We start from the raw sequence: 14,190 nt of genomic DNA, 5'->3' as shown, positions 1-14,190 counted from the left end.
TTGCTACAGACCCCGCGACCAGCATAATTACCTTCTCTGGTTTCGACTTTCGGTGAAGAATGGGATGCCATTCCGCTACTGGGATACAGAAAACTCACTGGAAGTTTTCCCACCAGAGTTCATGCGGACATAAAGACCACGAGTGGACCCACCCGATATTAATGTCCACTAACAGGTGTTCCGAAACTTCTGATCAGATAATGTAAACATTTTATTCGAAAAAACCTCCTAGTAAACGATTATAAACTCAGAATAGATAAGGTGGACGATGGGTTTCAAATCAATAACGCTAATCTATTACAAAGGGAATAAGGGAGTTTATTACAGACCTAGCGGTAGCTCGTAAAGAAAGGATTGAGCAGGTAATCCGGCACGGCCATTTTCAAGGGATTAAACTGGCATTTTCTCTTAAAGCACTCTGTCTTCAGGCCACGAGTGGCCTACCGGAACCATCCGACCGCCGTGTCATCCTCAGTGGAGGATGTGGATAGGAGGAGCGTGGGGTCAGCACACTGCTCTCCCGGTCGTTATGGTGGTATTCTTGACCGAAGCCGCTACTAATCTGTCGAGTAGCTCCTCAATTGGCATCACGAGGCTGAGTGCACCCCAAAATATGGCAACAGCGCATGGGGGCCTCGAGGGTCACCCATCCAAGTGCTGACCACGCCCGACAGCGCTTAACTTCGGTGATCTCACGGGAACCGGTGTATCCACTGCGGCAAGGCCGTTGCCAGGCATTTTCTCTAGGATTTGTAAAGAATCCAGGTCTAATTGTGGTTGGTCAGATGAGGATTTGACACTCGTTCCTCCCTAATTCGAGGGCAGTACCTTTTATTTCACTGATAATTGTTGCGCAACCACGTAAGTCAGGTGTCAACTGCACATATTTTATAGTTTAATTTATATGACTGTCCTGATTGTGTTGCATTCAAATACAGGGTAAAACCGAATGACAAAATTTCGGAGGTCGCTCAGGGATATGTAACTATTGGTATAAAAGATCTGTGGTTCCCAGTCGCTCGCTACAGAATAATAACGTAATTATGGTTCATTCGGTTTGTTACCACAAATACGTTTGCTCCTGTGAAAAAGCTTTCACGGCAATGAAAGAAGCCTGTAATGTGCAAGCATAATACGAAAATGTTCCAGTTTCTCACGGGTGTCTTTGGGCAGATGCCAAAGTACTGTGATGTGATCGCCATCACTGCAGCAACAGTTCAGTATAGCATCTTCATGCTACACTTCCATTTCATTCAGTGAGCACAGACCGAGATGCACATAGGCAAACTCTGCATTAGAGTACCTATCCATACTGTCGTTTCTAATTGTTGACGAGCAACTAACAACGTTGTTGCGAAAACAAACCTGAGACAGGACCAAGCGGTGGAGAATGCAAGCTTGAAGGTGTATAGTAAACTGTTGTCAACACCATCAACCGTGAACGAATGGAACAAGATCTACTTCCAAAGAAGACACACAGCGCTTACCGTTAACTTTGCACTACCTGCGCCGATATTTTTAGCGTAATAGAAATACTGGGTAAATGGGGGTAAGAAACAAACAAAATGCAATTACTTTGCAATGAGTCGCAGTAGACACAATGGGTTCCTTTTACCAAATTACTCAAAAAGTATCTACGAACGACCTCCGAAATTTTATCGTTCTCACTCACCCTGTAGATACTGGAATAGCTTGCAGTCATAGTATTTTTTTTTTTCGTTTCATGTCGTTTATTGCTCATTCCAAGTTCTTGAAGTTTAATAACGACTCTAGCTGTTAATTATTAACAGTTACGAAATGAAACGCTGAACACAGACGTGTCGTACTTCTCTCAAGGTTGATCCGTATAAAGGACGTCGCAAAATTACATCAACGTACGAAGACGATGTGCGTTATATGGTATCGGAATATCGGCAGTTAAACGCGTATTAAATATCTGACAAATATATCAGAAGAAAGTGCCATTGCGTTTTATGTGAAGAATGAACTGGATAACCTTTGTAGAAGAAGAGTGCTGCATTCGTGCAGTGTCGACTAAAAAATACGAAAACGAATTTTCGCAATACATTCCGTTTTTTGGACCTATTTGCTATTGTAGATGCTATTATAAACTATAAAATAAACACAGTAAAAATAGTGGGCGGAAACCGATGGTGCCGAGTGAGAAAGGAGAAATTCGTTTCACCAGCTGTAATGGGTGCAGGAAGCAGACCCTACAGAAAGTTACTTTTGGCCGGCCGCTGTGGCCGAGCGGTTCTAGCCGCTTCAGTCCGGAACCACGGGGCTGCTATAGTCGCAGGTTTGAATCCTGCCTCAGGCATGGATGTGTGTGATGTCCTTAGGTTAGTTAGGTTTACGTAGTTCTAAGTCTAGGGGACTGATGACCTCAGATGTTAAGTCCCATAGTGCTTAAGGCCATTTGAACCATTTGAAGGTACTTTGGTTTACAGTAATTAGATTACGTAAGAGCTTCAAAACTTCCTCTATTCCGAAACGTAAATAGAAAGGATAAATCTAGGCACGTTTTTGCACCACTGCAAGCAACAGTCTAGTTGTATCATAAAATTTAAATAGCGCTTATTGCCTACAGAAATCAGAGTTCTCCCTTTGAACCATCAACGCAAAAAGGGCCTTGGTGTCATACTCAGAATGTTGATGGTGCATTACAATGCGAGTGAGTAGCGGAGTTGATAGCATTCTTGTTAACTACACTCCTGGAAATTGAAATAAGAACACCGTGAATTCATTGTCCCAGGAAGGGGAAACTTTATTGACACATTCCTGGGGTCAGATACATCACATGATCACACTGACAGAACCACAGGCACATAGACACAGGCAACAGAGCATGCACAATGTCGGCACTAGTACAGTGTATATCCACCTTTCGCAGCAATGCAGGCTGCTATTCTCCCATGGAGACGATCGTAGAGATGCTGGATGTAGTCCTGTGGAACGGCTTGCCATGCCATTTCCACCTGGCGCCTCAGTTGGACCAGCGTTCGTGCTGGACGTGCAGAACGCGTGAGACGACGCTTCATCCAGTCCCAAACATGCTCAATGGGGGACAGATCCGGAGATCTTGCTGGCCAGGTTAGTTGACTTACACCTTCTAGAGCACGTTGGGTGGCACGGGATACATGCGGACGTGCATTGTCCTGTTGGAACAGCAAGTTCCCTTGCCGGTCTAGGAATGGTAGAACGATGGGTTCGATGACGGTTTGGATGTACCGTGCACTATTCAGTGTCCCCTCGACGATCACCAGTGGTGTACGGCCAGTGTAGGAGATCGCTCCCCACACCATGATGCCGGGTGTTGGCCCTGTGTGCCTCGGTCGTATGCAGTCCTGATTGTGGCGCTCACCTGCACGGCGCCAAACACGCATACGACCATCATTGGCACCAAGGCAGAAGCGACTCTCATCGCTGAAGACGACACGTCTCCATTCGTCCCTCCATTCACGCCTGTCGCGACACCACTGGAGGCGGGCACGTGCACCTTCCGCCGACCACTGGCGACAACATCGATGTACTGTGGAGACCTCACGCCCCACGTGTTGAGCAATTCGGCCAGACGTCCACCCGGCCTCCCACATGCCCACTATACGCCCTCGCTCAAAGTCCGTCAGCTGCACATACGGTTCACGTCCACGCTGTCGCGGCATGCTACCAGTGTTAAAGAGTGCGATGGAGCTCCGTATGCCACGGCAAACTGGCTGACACTGACGGCGGCGGTGCACAAATGCTGCGCAGCTAGCGCCATCCGACGGCCAACACCGCGGTTCCTGGTGTGTCCGCTGTGCCGTGCGTGTGATCATTGCTTGTACAGCCCTCTCGCAGTGTGCGGAGCAAGTATGGTGGGTCTGACACACCGGTGTCAATGTGTTCTTTTTTCCATTTCCAGGAGTGTAGTTTTCTGTCATTATGCCACCGTGTACCTGGTATCACTGGCGTTCCATTTGTAAAAGCAGTCACTCAAAGCCTCCACTTTTTTATACGACATACCATTTTGAAATATTCTGATGATACGCAGTTGGTTTTGCGTTACTTGCCGTACTATACCTGATAACCACTTACTTAAGACACCACACATGAGTACCTAGATTGTTCGCCTTTATTTTTTTGTAACTAGCTAATTTCGAATGTATCCATACACAAACAAACACTGTGACCAGGTTGCATGGGACAGGGAACGCAAAGGAAGAAATACTGTTGCTTTGAACCTCAAGGCCACAAACAGCCTCTCCAGACTTTTGGGGCGACCTGCACCTACTATGAACTTAGTGTGATGTCAGTAATGCATGCCTGGTGTTCCAAAAATCTGTACTGCGTCGTAGCGGAATACAACTAGCCAGCTGAATAATTAGATTATTGCTATCTACATCTACATCTACATCCATACTCCGCAAGCCACCTGACGGTGTTTGTCGGAGGGTACCTTGAGTACCTCTATCGGTTCTCCCTTCTATTCCAGTCTCGTATTGTTCGTGGAAATAAGGATTGTCTGTATGGTTCTGTGTGGGCTCTAATCTCTCTGATTTTTTCCTCATGGTCTCTTCGCGAGATATACGTAGGAGGGAGCAATATACTGCTGGACTCTTCGGTGAAGGTATGTTCACGAAACTTTAACGAAAGCCCGTACCGAGCTACTGAGCGTCTCTCCTTCAGAGTCTTCCATTGGAGTTTATCAAGCATCTCCGTAACGCTTTCGCGATTACTAAATGATCCTGTAACGAAGCGCGCTGCTCTCCGTTGGATCTTCTCTATCTCTTCTATCAACCCTATCTGGTACGGATCCCACACCGCTGAGCAGTATTCAAGCAATGGGCGAACAAGCGTACTGTAACCTACTTCCTTTGTTTCCGGATTGCCTTTCATTAGGATTCTTCCAATGAATCGCAGTCTGGCATCTGCTTTACCGACGATCAACTTTATATGACCATTCCATTTTAAATCACTCCTAATGCGTACTCCCAGGTAATTTATTGAATTAACTGCTTCCAGTTGCTGACCTGCTATTTTGTAGCTAAATGATAAGGGATCTATCTTTCCACGTACTCGCAGCACATTACACTTGTCTACATTGAGATTCAATTGCCATTCCCTGCACCATGCGTCAATTCGCTGCAGATCCTCCTGCATTTCAGTACAATTTTCCATCGTTACAACCTCTCGATACACCACAGCATCATCTGCAAAAACCCTCAGTGAACTTCCGATGTCATCCACCAGGTCATTTATGTATATTGTGAACAGCAACGGTCCCATGACACTCCCCTGTGGCACACCTGAAATCACTCTTACTTCGGAAGACTTCTCTCCATTGAGAATGACATGCTGCGTTCTGTTATCTAGGAACTCCTCAATCCAATCACAGAATTGGTCTGATAGTCCATATGCTCTTACTTTGTTCATTAAACGACCGTGGGGAACTGTATCGAACGCCTTGCGGAAGTCAAGAAACACGGCATCTACCTGTAAACCCGTGTCTATGGCCCTCTGAGTCTCGTGGACGAATAGCGCGAGCTGGGTTTCACACGACCGTCTTTTTCTAAACCCATGCTGATTCCTACAGAGTAGATTTCTAGTCTCCAGAAAAGTCATTATACTCGAACATAATACGTGTTCCAAAATTCTACAACTGATCGACGTTAGAGATATAGGTCTATAGTTCTGCACATCTGTTCGACGTCCCTTCTGGAAAACGGGGATGACCTGTGCCCTTTTCCAATCCTTTGGAACGCTACGCTCTTCTACGGTACACCGCTGCAAGAAGGGGGGCAAGTTCCTTCGCGTACTCTGTGTAAAATAGAACTGGTATCTCATCAGGTCCATCGGCCTTTCCTCTTTTGAGCGATTTTAATTGTTTCTCTATCCCTCTGTCGTCTCTTTCGATATCTACCATTTTGTCATCTGTGCGACAATCTAGAGAAGGAACTAAAGTGCAGTCTTCCTCTGTGAAACAAATTTGGAAAAAGACATTTAGTATTTCGGCCTTTAGTCTGTCATCCTCTGTTTCAGTACCATTTTGGTCACAGAGTGTCTGGACATTTTGTTTTGATCCACCTACCGCTTTGACATAAGACCAGAATTTCTTAGGATTTTCTGCCAAGTCAGTACATAGAACTTTACTTTCGAATTCATTGAACACCTCTCGCATAGCCCTCCTCACACTACATTTCGTAGCGGAGGTCGTCTTTTTACTAAGCCTTTACGCCTACAGGCACCCGATGCGGCAACCCACCAAACAGCCACGTATCGCAGTATAGCCGTGGAGAGTTCAGAGAGTGCGTCGCTCGCATGAAGTACGTTAGATGCGAGCAAGTTACACAAGGAACAGCAAACAAAAACAAAACACGGATAGCACTGGCATTACAAGATGATTACAAAGGCTGTTCACGAAAAGGGGTTAGCAACTTTAGGTGTTTTGGTAAAGAAAATAATACATTTTCAGAATAGGTATGAAGCAGGAATCCAGTCGCCTATACAGTAGTTCTGCATAAACATACAGTTTCCAGATAGCACTCTTTCGTAAATTAGCTTCTGTAACACTAAGAGAGTGAGAAAAAAAGAGCAAACACGGGCGAGTTATGTGTCATCCATTTCCATTTAAAAGAAAAGAATGCAACTTTCCTATCGAGGCACTGTGAATGCCAGACTAGTGTAATTTGATGTTATGAACGTAACTATAGTTCCTGTTGCGGCGCTTAATTTTCGCATATTATTTTTCAAATTTTCATTTTCATGCCATGACGAACGGAGAGGTAATATCGGCGGTTCATTTGTTTCCTGCTTGTTAAGGGATGTAAGAGGGTGTTTCTGTATAACGAATTATATTTGCTGTCTGCTTAGATTGAATGCAACCAACGTGACGCGCAAGAATGGATGGCTGCGTTTGTATCAACAATAAACGTGAATAGCGTCATTTTGTGATGGTCACAAAAGCTCGAGATTGGTAATGGAAAGATGAAAGCTCTGGATATTTGTGGTAAGGTATGGGACCAAACTGCTGAGGCCATCGGTCCCTAAGCTTACGCATTATTGAAACGAACGTACGCTAAGGATAACACAGACACCCGTGCCCGAGGGAAGACTCGAACCTCCGACGGGGGGAGACACGCGGATCGCGACAAGGCGCCCCAGATTAAATGGAGTAAATAGCAAATAAGTAATTGCTGCCTTTCCTCAGTAAAAAGAAGATGACATTACACCCACTGTCTGACGTTATGAAATGTGTATTTTAAAGAAAAATTCCTTTAGGAAATGTACTCAGTCAAATTAAAAGCAGAGCTATTAATGATGCTAATTCCTCGTGTTAGTAGCTGCTGAAGCCTTTCCGTTGGGTTCGAAATGTAAACGTAATTTTTAAAGCGAGATGGTTGATATTTATGATATAACCTGTTAGTAGATTGGAAATATGGAAAAAAGAAATTTGGGAAACAACTTGCATCGAACGAACGTCTCAAATCTGAAAGGTAACCACTGTCTCGTGTATCTGCAAATCTAAGATGGTTATCATACACTCATTTATACCATTCCAAAGCAGAGTTATTGACTGACTTCAAAACATAGGAAGTGCCCTGAATACGTGATAATTTCTCTGGCAATGCAACAAAGCAAAATCATAGAAAGTTAACTACTCATTATTTTTGGTTGACAATGAATGTTACCAGAATGAGATTTTCACTCTGCAGCGGAGTGTGCACTGATATGAAACTTACTGGCAAATTAAAACTGTGTGCCCGACCGAGACTCGAACTCGGGACCTTTGCCTTTCGCGGGCAAGTGCTCTACCAAGTGCTTCTGTAAAGTTTGGAAGGTAGGAGACGAGATACTGGCAGAGGTAAAGCTGTGAGGACCGGGCATGAGTCGTGCTTCGGTAGCACACACACACACACACACACACACACACACACGTACATACATACACAAACACGCGCGAGCGCGGGCACGCACGCGCCTGCATAAGCACACAAGATTTAATATCACTGAGACAAATTAAAACTACAGGGTCTGGTCAAAAGTATTCGGACATGTATTAGTGGACTGTAATTGGGGGGCTGGGGGTTCACCATTCGCCTTTATGGCTGCTTCAACTGTCCTGGGGACACTTCCAATGAGGAGCCTGGATGTCTGGAGGAATGGCAGCCCACTCTTCCTCAAGAGCCAAAACAAGAGAAGATAGTGATGTTGGACGTCGGAGTCTGGAAATAAGTTCACGTTCTACTTCATCCCAGAGGTGTTCCATTGGCTTCAGATCGAGACTCTGGGCGAATCCGTGCGCTTTAGGAATGTTATTGTCCACATACCAGTGCCTCATAGGTGTTGTTTAATAACATGCTGTATTATCATGCTGATAAAATTAATCGTGTACGAACTGTTGCTCTACTGTGCGCATTATGTAGTGTTGTAAAATGCATTCATGTTCTTCCGCATTTAGTGTTTCCTTAAGCGCAATAAAGGGACAAACGCTATCCATAAAAATAAACCTTACCATGAGACCACCTTCTGCGTACTTCACTGTTGGCGTACACGTGATAGCAGGTTCTCCAGGCATTCCCAAACCCCAACCTATCCGTGAGATTGCTGTAGGATATAGCGTGAGTCCTACAGGGCATCACTACGAAACGCTCGATCGAGTCATCCATTGTCCAACGGTGTCACTCTTCACGCCACCTCAACAGTACGCCCCCGCTGGATTTTTTGTGCAGGTGTCATCCATTGACTGGTCCACAGTCGACACCACAGAGATCTCTTGACCAACCCATTCTGCTGTTACTGTTTCTGTAGGGACAATACTCTCCCCAGCTTCTACAATGACGGATCCGCCTCTCATGACACCTAGTGATGAATTCCGCTTTACATATGCGTGTCCGGACATTTTTTATCAGATAGTGAATGTTTCAACATGCAAAAATGTTCAACATCAGCTCCTTACCTTTTCTTATCCTTAATGAACATGCAGTACTGCAACGATAGCAACAGGCTACAAGGGACAGCACAGGATGTCGTGAGAAAAAAAGCTGAGGATAGGAAGCGGTGTCCCGAAATGCCATCCGACGACGCTCAGTGCGTCCGAATTATAGCAAGAAACGCCTCCCGCTGGGCCACCCTAGTAAATTCTCTTTGCACAAGCTTTTAATGATTCCTATAAAATGACAGTATTCCACTGGAAAAAATAAAATAAAAACTATAGCATCTGATATATCGTCGCAGATAAGAAAGTTCTGCAAGCTAAGGACATGGAAAAACACTCTCCTTTGCGTGCATCATTTGCCAAATTCTCGTTTTGATATCTCGAATCCTTTCATTCTCGGGCACGGGCGAATGGAAGTGACGCGCTATGTACAATCCATTTTATGGAGTTAGAGACCTCTTCCTAAATCTAAAGAAAAACTTAATGTTTTGGCTAAATTTCAAGTGCAAGAATGTATGACATAATACGATCCAAACGCAGAATAATAGCGACCCATGTTTTTAATTGCAGACTTTTCGAATATCGGGTAATGTCTTATTTAAACATGAAATATCACAGTAAATATGAACATTAAGAAAATGATGACCACTTCGCAATGAAGCTGATATATAAAGCTACAAGCATACGAAATAATCTAATTTTTGAGCGAATAGTCTGTTTAAAATCCTTTGACAAAGAGCTAGTGGAGAGCGCGCGATGTTTTACTCTAAATGGCACTGACGCCTCCTGACTTACCAGGTAACCAGCGCTCTCTGTTTGCACCCGTAGACGCGCATAACTGTGCTGGACGCCGTGGCGAGTCGCCACGCAGACTGCCAGTTTTCTTTCTGTTCCCATATTTAGACAGAAAACAGGTTTTACGCAGACGGACCGCAAGCACAGCTCCTCGCAATGGGCCTGACTGCATTCACATTAGATTGCGTCGAATGCGTCCATACCTGCCAAACAGCAGACGTTCGTCGCTTCAACTATGACGGACGATTTTTCTATATTTCATATTCTCAGTTTCTGCCTCGAGGGCCCCTTACAGTCTCTCGAAGTCAGTAGCTGTAGGCTGGTTACACTTTTTATAAGCACCTCTTATCTTTTTCAACACTTAATTCCTCATTTCTACCCCAGTTAGGTATCTCTAATTTACCCGTCGTTTGCCTAAATCGATTAAGGAAAATTTTAGGATGGTCCCTTTGAAAAGGGCACAGCTGATTTCCTTCCTCGTTCTTCCATTGTCCAATCTTGTGCTGCATCTCTTAATGAACTCATAATTCACCTTTGTTGCTTTCTTGTTTCTTAGCGGCATTACTCTATGTCGCGGCCGCATTTAGAAATGCGTAATAGCTACCAAAGCCATATACACTAAAGAAATGCCATACACCGTCCGACCAAAAGTTCCCGAGATTGATTTTATTCCCGGCGTTTAAGCTATGTCAACGCAGTAACTACGATGGAAGCTTGAACTAACAACTGTAAAAAAAAGTATGCATTCGATCAGTCAATTTCGAGCAGACAGTGTTAAGTAGTAAATGTGTGGCCGTAGTTTATCAACGCTGGTGTGCCTAAATCACAATGGAACAACATTTCTAAATCAAGAGTTCAAGACACTGTCCAGAATGTTTTGAAGACGAAAAAAGTGTGGCCTCAATTTATCCTACACAACTTCCGAAAAAAAAAAAAAATAACGACGCGTGGACGTCTCCGCAACGTGATCGACATGCAAATCGCGGACAATTCTTTTCTGGAAAAAATCATTACGAGTGACGGGCTTGGTGTTATCAATATGAACCTACCATAAAACAACAAAAAGTAGAAACTCACGTGAGGGACCAACGCTTTGATAACGTAATCGACATTGAAGCCACCGTGATGCGTTAGTTGAACAAAATCCACAAGAAAAGCATTTATGACAGTTTCACGTGGTCGCGTAAAGGTTCTGAGCGTTGTAATCAAGTGGGAGGAGACTGTGTAGAATATCTGAAGCACTAAAACCAGTGACTTAACTGAAAAGAGGCCGACGAAAATCCATGGATGTGAAGCTGTTCGGATCAGTGCATGGAGATAAGTAGCGCCGCCTTAGTTTTGCACCGTTCTTTCAGGTACGATTAGTCTGTGAGCAGCGGGATGCCTACGTCTAGAAGGTTAAGGTGTGTGTGTGTAACGATTACAGCATAGGAGTGGAAAGAGCATTTGTTATTGTATCAGACGCTGCAAGGGCGAAGCACTTTTTAAGAGTACTCTGGAGTGACATGAAGTGGAACTATAGGAAACACAGGTGCCAGACAGGTTCATTGGAAGAAGCTTAAGCAAATGTACGAGGGCAGTTCAATAAGTAATGCAACACATTTTTTTTCTCGGCCAATTTTGGTTGAAAAAACCAGAAATTTCTTGTGGAATATTTTCAAACATTCCCGCTTCGTCTCGTATAGTTTCATTGACTTCCGACAGGTGGCAGCGCTGTACGGAGCTGTTAAAATGGCGTCTGTAACGGATGTGCGTTGCAAACAACGGGCAGTGATCGAGTTTCTTTTGGCGGAAAACCAGGGCATCTCAGATATTCATAGGCGCTTGCAGAATGTCTACGGTGATCTGGCAGTGGACAAAAGCACGGTGAGTCGTTGGGCAAAGCGTGTGTCATCATCGCCGCAAGGTCAAGCAAGACTGTCTGATCTCCCGCGTGCGGGCCGGCCGTGCACAGCTGTGACTCCTGCAATGGCGGAGCGTGCGAACACACTCGTTCGAGATGATCGACAGATCACCATCAAACAACTCAGTGCTCAACTTGACATCTCTGTTGGTAGTGCTGTCACAATTGTTCACCAGTTGGGATATTCAAAGGTTTGTTCCCGCTGGGTCCCTCGTTGTCTAACCGAACACCATAAAGAGCAAAGGAGAACCATCTGTGCGGAATTGCTTGCTCGTCATGTGGCTGAGGGTGACAATTTCTTGTCAAAGATTGTTACTGGCGATGAAACATGGGTTCATCACTTCGAACCTGAAACAAAACGGCAATCAATGGAGTGGCGCCACACCCACTCCCCTACCAAGAAAAAGTTTAAAGCCATACCCTCAGCCGGTAAAGTCATGGTTACAGTCTTCTGGGACGCTGAAGGGGTTATTCTGTTCGATGTCCTTCCCCATGGTCAAACGATCAACTCTGAAGTGTATTGTGCTACTCTTCAGAAATTGAAGAAACGACTTCAGCGTGTTCGTAGGCACAAAAATCTGAACGAACTTCTCCTTCTTCATGACAACGCAAGACCTCACACAAGTCTTCGCACCCGAGAGGAGCTCACAAAACTTCAGTGGACTGTTCTTCCTCATGCACCTTACGGCCCCGATCTCGCACCGTCGGATTTCCATATGTTTGGCCCAATGAAGGACGCAATCCGTGGGAGGCACTACGCGGATGATGAAAAAGTTATTGATGCAGTACGACGTTGGCTCCGACATCGACCAGTGGAATGGTACCGTGCAGGCATACAGGCCCTCATTTCAAGGTAGCGTAAGGCCGTAGCATTGAATGGAGATTACGTTGAAAAATAGTGTTGTGTAGCTAAAAGATTGGGGAATAACCTGGTGTATTTCAATGCTGAATAAAACAACCCCTGTTTCAGAAAAAAAATGTGTTGCATTACTTATTGAACTGCCCTCGTAATTCACCCATGAAAGGAGTGCCTTAAAGAACACTTGAAAGACCGTGTTTTGAGAACTGCTCATCAATTTGAGGCCTTTATCAGGTAAGATTAACACAGCAGATAGAAGGCCCAACAAATAGCGCAACGTTTTATCGCGGGATCGTTCAAGAAGTGAGAGCGTTACGGCGCCTATGGCAGACGCTACAAGAGAGGCATTGCGTATCATAGAGAGGTACAGTTCTGAAATTCCAATGAATTACATTCTAAGTTGAGCTGGGCACCATATTACTTCCCTCTTCAAACTCTCGTGAAATGGTCACGACTAGAAAATAAGATATATCAGACCTCATATGGACGTTTGTCGATAGTCGATCTTCCTACTCACCATTCTTAAGTAGAAGAAGGCAAGGGATGGGAATGATAACGGTCCCAGAAGTACCCTCCGCGGAGTATAGAGGTAGATGTGAAGCATATTTCAGTTCCGATCGCGTGCTCTTCATTGACGAGTCCACACTTTCTCCTCACTGCGTCCCTTTATGTGCACTCTTCAGCAAGTAACCAGCAATGCGTTGTCATTCACCACATATTTATTTTGCTTCTTGGAGTACTAGAGCTCCTGAGGGAAATAGAGAGAACTGGTGGTTCCAAATGCGAGCCTGACCACTTTTTCGTGTTCAGGCGAGTTCTTAGTCACTGTCACTCGTCACCTCTTCTAAACTTTTCCGGCCAATATTGGACGACGCCAATAGCTGCATTATTTCCCAACCTTGGATCAGCTTGTAAGGACTGCATCTCACCACAATCACAGAAAGTTTCGCTGTCATCTTCTGACACTAATCTTGATGTGTTCGTCTTTACTTGTGCAGCTCCTGTTCGTAGTATGTTGAGGCTGCTCCAAGTTTCGCAATCCAGTTTGGTACCTGTTGGCTCAGTTTCTTGTCGTGGATACATTTAGGAGGTTCTATGTCCACATTGTTAATGAAGCTGCTTCTGGATTTTAATCTTAGTTGAAATTTGCTCTCTGCTTCGACCATTACGCGTTTTTCCTCGAAGATAAGTTCGAACTTTTCTGTGTATTCTATTGTAGATGGTTGAACACACGGAGCAGAGAAACCAGCTGCTCTATACAGTTCATCCTCGGGTTAAGTGGCATGTTTCACTCAGGAAGCCTCCTTACGCTAATTGCTCCTGAACCGAGGGTAAAATGGTTCTTCAACAGAATAATGTCCGCCACCTTGGATCACAACTAACTGGAATGGCCTATAGCTACAAGTCGGTTAATATTCAGAGAATGGAGTGACCAACCTTGCCAATAAACCACATGGCCGTAGATTACTACGCTCAGCTTGACGCCGTGTTCTTTGGCATCTGTATAGCTTTTGATACAGTTCGCACGGTCGGCTACTGAACAATATACGAGCTCATGGAACATCGGACTAGATTTGCTACGTGTTCACAATTTCCTTGCTGATAAAATTCAACACGTCGTTCTGAATAGAGCCAAACTGACAAATGTAAAAGAAACTTTGAGAGCACTCCAAGTTAGGGTGTTTGTGGATGAAGGGTGTCACGCCAGAAAGCTGT

The 14,190-nt window shown here is 44.7% G+C and overlaps 1 protein-coding gene and 1 pseudogene across 3 annotated transcripts in view; both read right to left on the bottom strand.

The window, feature by feature from the left end:
• Window positions 1-14,190, bottom strand: part of LOC126195693 (diacylglycerol lipase-beta-like) — a 903,756-nt gene that overhangs the window by 204,736 nt on the left and 684,830 nt on the right. The gene's annotated exons all lie outside the window — the stretch shown is intronic.
• LOC126209777 (5S ribosomal RNA) lies at window positions 615-732 on the bottom strand (annotated as a pseudogene).

The sequence above is a fragment of the Schistocerca nitens genome, chromosome 1, assembly GCF_023898315.1.
Source record: "Schistocerca nitens isolate TAMUIC-IGC-003100 chromosome 1, iqSchNite1.1, whole genome shotgun sequence".
Classification (NCBI taxonomy): Eukaryota; Metazoa; Arthropoda; class Insecta; order Orthoptera; family Acrididae; genus Schistocerca; species Schistocerca nitens.
Note: the sequence above shows the minus strand (reverse complement) of the source record. Positions and strands in the feature narration are given on the sequence as shown.